Source organism: Akebia trifoliata, chromosome 11 (genome assembly GCF_017979445.1).
Source record: "Akebia trifoliata isolate Shusen 1 chromosome 11, ASM1797944v1, whole genome shotgun sequence".
In the NCBI taxonomy this organism is placed as follows: Eukaryota; Viridiplantae; Streptophyta; class Magnoliopsida; order Ranunculales; family Lardizabalaceae; genus Akebia; species Akebia trifoliata.
In genome coordinates this window covers 34,322,917-34,334,387 of record NC_141385.1, presented here as the reverse complement: position 1 = coordinate 34,334,387, position 11,471 = coordinate 34,322,917, and positions in this window count along the sequence as shown.

Sequence of the window (11,471 nt, the reverse complement as noted above, 5' to 3'; positions counted from 1 at the left end):
GGTAAAAAGCCATTTTTTCACCAATTTGTGAAAAGCTACAGTAAGACTCATCCCTAGATTAGTAAAATGACGCGGAGTTCGAGGTTGACTTGGGTGAGCCTGGTTATTAGTTCGGACTGGGGGTTGAGCTGGGGTAGCTGACGTGTTGGCTATATAGACATGGTTGGTACTAGGTTTGGGAATATAGGAATTCTTAGGCTTGTTATCTGAGGGGTTAGAGAGAATTCTAGAGGCAAAAGCGTCATCGAGTTGACTTCCGGCTTGTAACAAAGACTCAAAAATAGGGAGATATTGGGCCAATAGGTGTTGAGCATGTCCTTGTGAGAGGTTCTTTAGGATAATAGCTACTTGTTCCTTCTCCGAAGGTCTATCCCACATTTGGGCAGCTTTGGCCCTCTAGCGACCAATGAAATCAGTGAATGTCTCCCCATTTTTCTGCTTAGTTGCCTCAAAATCTCTTCTTGAAGTCTCAATCTCGGTACTGTACTTATACTGATGCCAGAAGACCTTTGACATGCTCTCCTAAGTACCCACAGTAACTGGATCTTGAGACATTGGCCAACGTAGTGCTGATCCTGATAAAGTTCTCTAAAAAAACAACGTCATATGTTCGTTGCTGAGCCCCATAGTGCGCATGTTAGTAACATACACCTTAAGATGTGTTTTTGCATACCCTATACCACTAAACTTGTCCATTTCCAGCATCACAAACTTCTCGGGGCAAATGGATTCTAGGGATGCGGTTCAGAGCTTCAATGCCTACTACAATTTCATCAATACCTTTTATATTCTTCATAACCGACTCTAATTGAGACATTCTGTTAGCTAACATTGGATTTTCATCAATATACTCTTCGTCTCCGTCGAGTTCAAAGACTTCACGTGGACGTCTCTCTTCTGCCTTCTTTCCTTTTGGGTCATCTAGGGGATTGCCCATTGATTCCGAGGTCTGTTCTACCACTTCCATTTTGCCTTTTATACTGTTGATATCATTGGCAGGCTGCCAAGATCTTACGAATCTCTGTGAGTTCAGATTCTGAAGTCATCTCTGCTTGTTGACTTGGTATTGTAGCTCGTTCTAACCGACTAGACTTACGACTCCAACTAGGAGGTGGACGCTTGAGTTTGGGCGCAATGATAATCCTTCATGACCCCATCAAAGGTAGATTTAGTCAATTTCAGTATTACCCTCTTGATAACATTTTAAAGAATCACTTTATTGAGGTTTGTGCACCAATTCATTCACACAATGAACATTCAAAGAAGAAATAAATATTTATTTGAAAGGAAAAAAATAGCTTTATTGAAAATGATTGACAAAGAAATGTTCTCATTAAAAAACATCTTTCAACAAATTTGACTTGAACTATTTTTACATGGACGCTTGGCTTTGTCTTGATGGTCATCAGGATTGCTGTCAGGCTTGACCCTCATGGCTCTAACAACTGGCTCTTTGAATTCTGCTGGTCCGTCTGGATACCCTAAGGTGCACTTGTTCCAAGTTTTCTCAATGAGGTGTACTAACTTTTCAGTCAAAGGCTCGGGGAGAAAGAAAGCTTTGTGCTGAGGTAAAGATAACTCTATAGGTACGTCGTATTGTTCTAGGATCAGATTAGGATGGTAAAAAGATATTTCTTCTAAACCGATCAGACGGACATAGTGGGATCCTTTGGTTCCTAGAACAGGGGGATCAGTCATCCACCAAGGGCATCTTAAATCGATATGACGGGCAAGGCAAGAATCTAACCATTTGCTCCAAGTCTTGACTGAGTTGTAACGTACTAACAGGTTTCTTTTGGAAAAATGTTATGGCCCATACTCGAGGTTTGAAGGAATATCTACAATTTTGAGACGGTCACAAAGTCACATATAAAGTAAATAGGGGCTTCCTTTGAAGCTTTCCTGCTCAACATTTTTTATGGCATCTAGACTTGAGAAAGTTTCAACTAGGATGAGAGGTACTGGGTTGGCTTTCCTTAAGAGTTGAGAGGCTATATCTATGAAGGACTCAGGGATAGTTCGGCCATCACTATTAAAGGTCAATATGTATTGGGCTAAGATTCCTAGACACAATCGATAGTCTCTAATGGCTCGCTAGGCTTCTGGTTTTACGTTGATAGGATGACTACGGGAGCGATACGGGCCCAGTAATGGTACTAAGTCCAATCTCCCGTTATGGACTAAGGCCTTGGCTTCTTCCTTGGAAATGTTCAGCCATGTGGCGAGGTCACTAGAATATTCGGTCTTCAATGAGGGCCTGACTATAGGTCCTGAAGTGGATATCCCCATGATGCCATAATAATCCTCGTGAGTGGGGCATAAGTGCATATACCCCATATGAAATATATGAAGATAGGGGTTCCATCGCTTAGCCATAGCATGTAAGAGGTTCCAGTCTATCTCAAACTCGTGGAAGTAGAGAGCACTCCTCAACATGAATCTCCCAAAATTGATCTTCTCTACAGGGTGCATCCCTACGACGGTTGTTTTGACTAATTGATCGATTGGGTTATCGCCTGCGACTAGCATCCTGGTTTGACACAAAAGGGTATTTTAGTACTCTTCCAAGGTCCATGTAAAATATCAATTTTCTCTATATTTTCTTTTAGAAAATATTTTCCTCTTGGAAAACCTTGTTCTTATGGAAAACATTTTTTTTTGGAAAATATTTTTTCTTGAAAAATATTTTTTTCTAAAGAACACTTCTTTTGGAAAACATTCTTCTCTGGAAAATATTTTCTTTCTATAAACTATTTTTTATTTGAAAATTTGATTTCCATTTGGATTTAAATGGCCTGGTCCATTATGATTGTTGGATCGGGATGAACTGGGTCGTTATTATAAAAGAATGCATTATTTATTGGGTCGGTGCACCCATTTTAATCAGTTAAAAGAAAAACTCTAATCCTTGAGGGCAGCCATATATTTTGATCTCATCATCCACATCATTCACATCAATCACAAAGTCTCATAATATTCCATTCAATGAACAACCGGAGAACACCCACGATAAGTTCGAGTCGTGACATACAGGGAAGGTTTCTAAACTCTACGCTTACTACGTGCAATGCATTTTTATCTGGCCACCCTTGCCCAAGCACACCTATATACCTCTCGATACGTGGTGACTTGGTTTGATATGCCGTATAGGTGATAATCTAAAACCTCAACTCACTTCTCTGAAGCCAAAAACAGCTAGTTTGATCCCCAATTGAGAGGTGGTGCACAATGCTGAGCAAGGGCCCACTTAAATACATCTCGTCTAGAATAGACGTAGTCTATCCCCCTCGTACAGTAGGGTACAGCGGGGCAGGATCTCGCTTAGGCATCGATTTTGACCAAAAAGTGCAATTGATATACTTGGATTATCTTTTATATACCTATGGGTACGAGTCAAGAGTTGTAGCTTTCATAAATGGTTTGGCATCCTACGAGAGGACCGACCACGTACTAGTACTACGTTGGCAATTGGGACATGTGACTGTGTGGCTCACAATAGGTAAAAAGGCTCAGGTCGCTCTAGCCTGGGTGCATCAATATACCTCTCAGAATCACCTGATTAGACGGTATTGATGCCCCAGTTTTACATACCCTAAGGTACGTGATTGGAGTTGTGATTTTCATAAATGATGTCGCATCTCCGAAGAGACCGGGCCACGCACTAGTGCCACGTTGGCTATATAGGACGTGTAAGTGTGCAAAACAGTAAACATGCATGTGGTGTGTGCAAAACAGGGTAAGGTGTGCCTTGGGGCCTTTTTCAAACATATGGGCCCATGGGCCTGATCATATCACTACAATATTGATATCACATGAATATTAAATACCAATCCAATCACATTCCATCACATCAACATTATGATCAACATCAAACATGTATCTCAAAGAAGATTATGGCATGTTAGATAGGCAATTAACATAAACTAATAATATGGTCTGAATCATTGAAATAAGCCCATAGTTCCAAGTCTCAAAAAAATTTATATGGTCCAATCAAGGTTATTTTGGGACGACCCAAAATAATTCAAAATTTCAAAGGATATCGAATTGAGGATATAATAATGATTGATGAGATAAAGAGGATGTTTTTATTTTTTTTTTATTTTTTTTTTAAAAAAACAAGTTGAGCCCAATCAAAAGAAATTTAGAAAACAAAACAAAACTAAAAGACATAAACATATGTTGCTGTTAGCAACATTTAAAAGTTGATTTTTTTTTATTTTTTGAACTTTTTTTTTAACCTTTTAATCTTTATTTTTAAATTTTTTTTTTTAACAAATTAATTTTTTTTAAAGAACAAATTGATTTTTAAAACCCAAAATAATTTTATGAAACAAATTACATGTTGCTGCCACCAAAAATTCAAACTCAACCACTATCAAGTCAAGATCAGCCTTAGGCACTGTTTAAAAAATAACAGAACCAATTGAATCTAATTAAAAAAAAAAAACATGAACCCACTCAACACGAAAATCAGAACCTTCAATGCCATCTGTTTTTATACAAACCCATTGGGAAAGTGGAGACATCAAGCAAACAACGTGTGAAGAATAGAACCGAGAGAACAAACAAAACAGAGTTGCACCCTATAAAAAACTCACGGAATTCATCGATAAATTATTCGCCATCTTAGCGTCGAGATGAAGAAATTTCCTTATGAACTGCCCCCTTGGTGATCTGAAATGAGATTTAAATAACTCTTTATGGAGAAACTCGCACTCGAAATCGGAGTCGAAAACTCTTTGGTAACAAAACGAATGATCGGAAAAAACCCCACAACTACTAGAATCAAGGAATAAAACGATGTTTGACTGAAACAAAACGCAGGGGGAAGATCAACATTGAGTGATCTCTGATCTTCATCGAACCTTTCATCTCACACAGAAGATCGTACCCCCTACCCGATCCTTAATCCATCTTTACTCGTTCGATCAAGTGGTAATGGATTACAGCAAACTCAATCGTCCGATCTCTAGATCGTTCGAGATTCACATAATCCACGCACGGTTTTGGAACCCTCAAAGAGTAGAGTTCTTGAGTCTCTGTTGAGACCAACAGAACTAAATGGGGACGAAGAGATGTATTCTTTTCTCTTAAGAAAAAACTGATTAAAAAAAAGTGAAAAAAAATAAAAGAGATTCTCCACTAACGGCACCCCATTTATTGAGAAGTTAAGGGTTTAACAATTAGAATCGAGTTTTTCTCAAACACACCATTAGAAAAGACGAATGGGAACTCTACTGTTGCTGTCCCCAACAGCATACTCAAAAAAAAATTATTTTTTTTTATTTTTATTTTTATGTTTTTAAAAAAAGTTAAAGAACAAACCGCACATTCTAAAAATTAACAAAATTTTTATTTATGCCCTAAAAACAAAATAAAAATAAAAATAAAACTTCTCATGCTCAATAATCATTAAAACCATCCCTAAGAAAAAAAAACCTTTTGAAATCTTGCATTATTTTATGGTCACTCCGAATGCTCCTTGATCGGACCATAAAAATAATATGTCAAGGTAAATATTCAAAGTCTAACCCGATGAGTAATAATTGAGCCAATAATAAGAACAAAATAAATTGATAAACAAACAATTAAAAATAACAAAACAAGGTCGTTCTAACAATGCTCCCATACTTGGGGTTTTTCAAGTTTGATCCTCAAAATTCCCCAGTGGAGTCGCCACTGAAAGCGTCATCGATCTGCGGGGTGCGCGAATCCACTTTTAACCTTTGACGTTTGGGAGTTGCCACCTAGTTATTATAGTCTAGGAACCGAATTTTGACTCTAAAAGGTAAATAAACTAATTTATGAAAGAAAAATACGGGTCCGGGGATCACGTTACGGGGTTGGAAGGTGTTAGACACCAACCCCGCCCGGTAAACCCTGGTCTCTACTAATTCCCAAATAAAACTACATTGCTAACAATACCTAAATAATAATTAAAAAAATAAAAATACTCACCTTTTCCGAACGCAACGATTTTATCCCCTCAGATCTGATAGAATAGCTACTCGTATAGTATTCATCACTTTGTTCTATCTTCGGATCTGATCTCTGAGCTCCGAGACGAGGAATTTATTTCTTAGATCTGGATTCTTCGAATTTATTATGGATTTTGAGGTGTTTTGAAGGGTTTCTAAGTGTTTTTCAAGCTAAAATCGAAGTATGAGTGTTAGGTAAGGAGTTGGGGCTTCAAAATCAGGGTTTATGGGAGGCTAGGGAAGCTTTTTGACCTACTTCTCTTAGGGTTTATTCTTTGATACAAAAATAGGGTGTGGAGCCTCCTATTTATAAAATTTTTTAGAAGAATTAGGGTTTGATTAGGGTTTCTATTAGGGTTTTAATTAGGGTTTTGACTTTAGTCTTATGAGATTGACTTATTCTTTAGGGTTTTAATTTAGGATTTTGACTTTAGTCTTATGAGATTGACTTGATTAGTTTAGATTAGGGTTTTGACTTTAGTCTTATGAGATTGACTTTAATACTTTGACTTTAGTCTTTCTTGGTTGACTTTTAATATCTTGACTTTATTCTTACTTGATTGACTTTAGTCTTACTTGATTGACTTTAATTTTTGGAGAACTCCCTTTTATTATATCTTTAATTCTTTGGGCCCCCAGATAGAGGGGTCCTTGAATAAATATCTTGGCAACCATCAACAATTTTGCCTAAAAGCTTGATTGATCAATTTTTTGGTTCAAATTTGTAAATTAATTTTATTAATGTTTCACTTTACTTTATTTAATGTTTTATTTATTAATTTTAAAACTTTTAATTATTAAAATTATAAAATTATCGTTTTACCCACGGAGATGATTTTTTTTACGTTTTAAGTCATTTTTCAATGTTCCAGGATGTTTTGGAATTAGTTTTTCGTAAGGAATTAGATGGGAATGTTGGTTTTTGTCATTTATGAAGTTTTTTGTATGAAATGGTCGTGAACTTTATGAGAGGCATTTTCGTAATTTTGTCGAATCCTGCGAAAATTGGCGAAATGATTTATTTGGTTTCGATTTGTTATTTTATGTGTTTGAATGAGTTTTTCTAATCGTAACGTAGGCTCTAGGGTTGTTTTGATGTTAAGGGTATTTTGGTAATTTGGTCATTTTTAGTGATTTTTATCGTGAATCTTCTTTTTGATCTGCAGATGATGATTTCTATGTTTCTGGGATCGTATTTTACTAGCGTAGCGTGATTTCTAAGTTTTGGTAGTTCGAGATACCTCATCCGGATTTCTGAAACATATCTAGTAACAAAATAAAGCATTGGAATAGACAACCATCATTAGGAACCATTGCGATCGGGTTGACGAGTTGATTAATTAGACGAGTGCAAGAATGGGGTGTCTACAGATGCCCCTCTTTGGCAGAGGGTTGAAGCAAACTAGATAGCAAATCTATTTTGATAGATAGTGCGATATCCGAATACCAAAGCTAGTGACAGTTCATTTTGCAACCTGATTTAGCAAATCGTCGGGGTGTTCGGATCCTTGAGGGTAAAGCTTTTCTCGAATTAAAAAGATGTCAGGTCCTTGAACGTGAGCTCTCACTGGCAGTGTCAGATCCTTGAATTTTAGAAAATTCACCTTGACTGATGTAATAACTGTGCAAATGTGTTGAATTAAAATCTTAGATAAATTTCAAAGAGTTTAAGTTGGAAATGAGTCAAATCTGAGCATGAAGTAAATATAAATTGAGTTAAACTGAGCATAATTCCAAGAAACCCTCAGCGGTATTTAAGCATAGTTCCGAGAAAACCCTCGGTGGCATATGAACATAATTTCGAGAAAACCCTAGGCGGCATCTGAGCATAATTCCGAGAAAACCCTCGGCGGCATCTGAGCATAATTCCGAGAAAACCTTCGGCGGTATCTGAGAATAATTTCGAGAAAACCCTCGGCGGTAACTGAGCATAATTCGAAGAAAACCCCCAATGGCATCTGAGCATAATTCCGAGAAAACCCTCGGCCGCATCCGAACATAATTTAGAGAAAACCATCGGCGGTAACTGAGCATAATTCCGAGAAAACCCTCGGTGGCATCTGAGCATAGTTCCGAGAAAATCCTCGACGGCATCTGAGCATAATTCTGAGAAAACCCTCGGCGATAACTGAGCATAGTTCCGAGAAAATTCTCGACGGCATCTAAGCATAATTCCGAGAAAACCCTCGGCGGCATCTGAGCATAATTCCGAGAAAACCCTCGGCAGTAACTGAGCATAGTTCCGAGAAAGCCCTTGGCGGCATCTGAACATAATTCCGAGAAAACCCTCGGCGGCATCTAAGCATAATTCCGAGAAAACCCTCGGTGGTAACTGAACATCATTCCGAGAAAACCCTCAATGGTAACTGAGCAAAATCCAAGATAACCATTGGCGGCATATGAGCAAAATTAACAGAGAAATGAAGGAATTTTGAGAAATAATGAATGAATTTGGAGAAGACTGATTAAAATGAATTGGAGAACGAATAAATCTGGAAGATAATGAATCTGAAAGAGAATCATCAAATCCAAGAATAAATGAATCTGAAAGAGAATCATCGAAAAAAGAATCTAGGAACCAAAGAATGCCATATCTCCAACTCTAGGTAAATGAATTATTAGTTAATCTCTGGGCACAGTCAAATGTGAGATCCGAAGTGCTTTTATTTGAACCTCAAGGTTTTATCCAAAAGCTTTATGAATTTAAAACCTGAATTTTTATTTCTTTTGAACCTCAAGGCTTTTTTGAAAAACTGTTATCAAGAGGGTAACCTTAAGTTTGGGGTTCCCATTATCTTTTAAGATTAACATTGCTAAAAAATAAAATATCCCTAGTTTAACAATAAACATGGCATTGAAGATAATTGAACACATCATTAAAAAATGTCGCTGGTATAAGGGGAGGAAATTACATATTTAAAGGAAAACGAAAATGCCCCTTGTATGAAGGTTTGAAATATTTAATTATCAAGCGCAATAAAGATCCAACTTTTAATTTTGATTAATTTTATTAAAGATTTTGAGTCAGGCATAAGAGAACAAAATATTTCCTTTTGAGACTTATCATAGAATTCACCCTTCTCTCCATTGGTTCACTTGGGGAAGTAAGAATTTTCAGATCGATCGTAGACAAGATACTTATGGTTTCTGAGTCTATGCCTGGTTTAAGCTAAGTATTGAACTTGATTATTCGAACTGCTGATGTTTCAGCTCGGACCACTCTCAGCTTGGGATTTTCTTCTGTTTTTCTTTGTTGCTCTAACTCTTGCTTAGATCACCTTTTCAGGTTTTCAATCTATCGAACTTGCTCTAACTTTTGCCTAGATCGCCTTTTCAGGTTTCGATCTAGCAAGCTTTGTTTTTTCTTAGCTCTGATTATTGCCAAAGTTGTCCTTTCAGATTTTCAACCTTGCGAGCTTGCCTTAATTTTTGCCTAAGTTGCTCTTTTCAGATTTTCAACTTAGCAGGCTTCATCATTTTTTTCTTTTTCTTCTCTTCTGAACTTCTAGAGTTACTGTCTGATCATGATTTGCTATCTTCCTTGTCTTTTCGTACGGTACTTTGGAGGACTTTTATCAGTAAGCTTAGGACCGGGTATAAAAAGAAAGGAATTTTGAGGCTCAAAAACCCAAATGCCCCTTGTGTGACATTCATTTAAAACAATTTCTTGAATTTTCTTCCCCATTTTGGATGATATTTCTTTTTCTTTTGAATTTTTTTCTTTTTATATTTTTTCTTTGTCGGGGAATCTATTTTTTTATTTTGATGTGGTCAGGCCTGAAGTAACTTCTCAGGTTGCCTACGTACCCCAGAATTTTGGGATCAGACCAAAACGTAGTTCAAATTTTTCCTTCCCCTGGGTTAGGTAATCAGGTTAAGAAGTAAAAGGCATAATTTTCCTCTTTTTGAACAGGCTGCAAAGGGGTTGAGAAAGGAGATAATGAACTAGGTAGTAGGAAAATTGATTCGGCCAAAAATGACCTCCTTAAATGTAGTACTGTTTGATTTGGTCAAGGTTGGTTGGTTCTGGTAACTCGATTCCATCATGATCTTGAAGCCTGACAGCTTTTCCTGGTAATATTTCCTTGATGATGTACGGACCTCCCCAATTTGGTTTGAACTTCCCTCTAGGGTCAAAGATAGGTACCCGATTCTCTTTGAGTACTAAATCCCCGATTTGTAAGTGATGGGCCTTGATTTTTTTGTCAAATGCACGGACGACTCTTCTTTGATAAGCTTACACGTGATACTAAGCTCTTAGTCATTTTTTTCGATCAAATTCAATTCTTCATACCGCTGGCGAACCCAATCTGTTTCTGACAACTGAATTTCCAACAAGACCCTGAGAGATGGAATTTTCATTTCAACTGGCAAGACCGCTTCCATGCCATACACTAAGGAGTAGGGAGTAATTCCAGTAGAGGATCGAATTGACGTTCGATATGCCCATAGTGCAAATGGTAATTTTTCAGACCAATCTCGATGTGATTGACACATTTTTCTGATAATAGTCTTAAGATTCTTATTAGCTGCTTCGACTGCTCCATTAGTCTAAGGACGGTAAGAAGATGATTTGTGGTGTGAGATTTTGAATTTTGAACACAAAGTAATAACCTCAGCTTTGAAATGTGACCCGTTATCAGAAATCAGTTCCGACGGTACCCCGTACCGGCTGATGATATTCGTTTGGATAAACTTTGCAACTCGAGACGCAGTGAGGACAGCATAAGAGGCAGCTTCGACCCACTTAGTAAAATAATCGATAGCAACTAAAATGTATTCATGCCCGTTTGATGCTTTAGGCGATATTTTACCAATAATGTCAATTCCCCAAACTGAGAATGGCCATGGTGAAGTCAGACCAACTAATCGAGAAGGTGGCACATGTATGAGATTTGCATGTATTTAGCATTTGTGGTAGGTCTTGACCATGTGATAACAATCTATTTCCATCGTAGGCCAGTAGTACCCTTGTCTCATAATTTTCTTAGCTAACATTTTCCCATACCATTGATCAGTTTGATCCATTTGTCAATTGGGCCAACTGATTTAAGTGGTTCAAATTAATCGGTACATTTTACCGATTGGGTCAGACCGATATTGCGGGTTTTGTTTTATTATTCTGGATCGGTCCGCCCACTTACTTGTTGGTTGGATTGAATAAAGCAACCCGGGAACACCTATAGTCAGTTCGGGTCGTGACCTACAAGAAGACTTCTAGACTCTAGGTTTATTACGTGGAATGCAATTTATCTGGTCACCTTTGCCCAAGTGCCCCTATATACCTCTCGAGCGTACTCAATCGGACGGTACGTGGTAACTTAGTTTGATATACCGTATAGGTGATAATGTAAAACTCCAACTCACTTCTCTGAAGCCAAAAACAGTCAATTTGATCCCCAGTTGAGAGGTGGCACACGATGCTGAGCAAGGGCCCACTTAAATACCTCTCGTCTAGAATAGACGTAATCTATCCCCCTCGTACAGTAA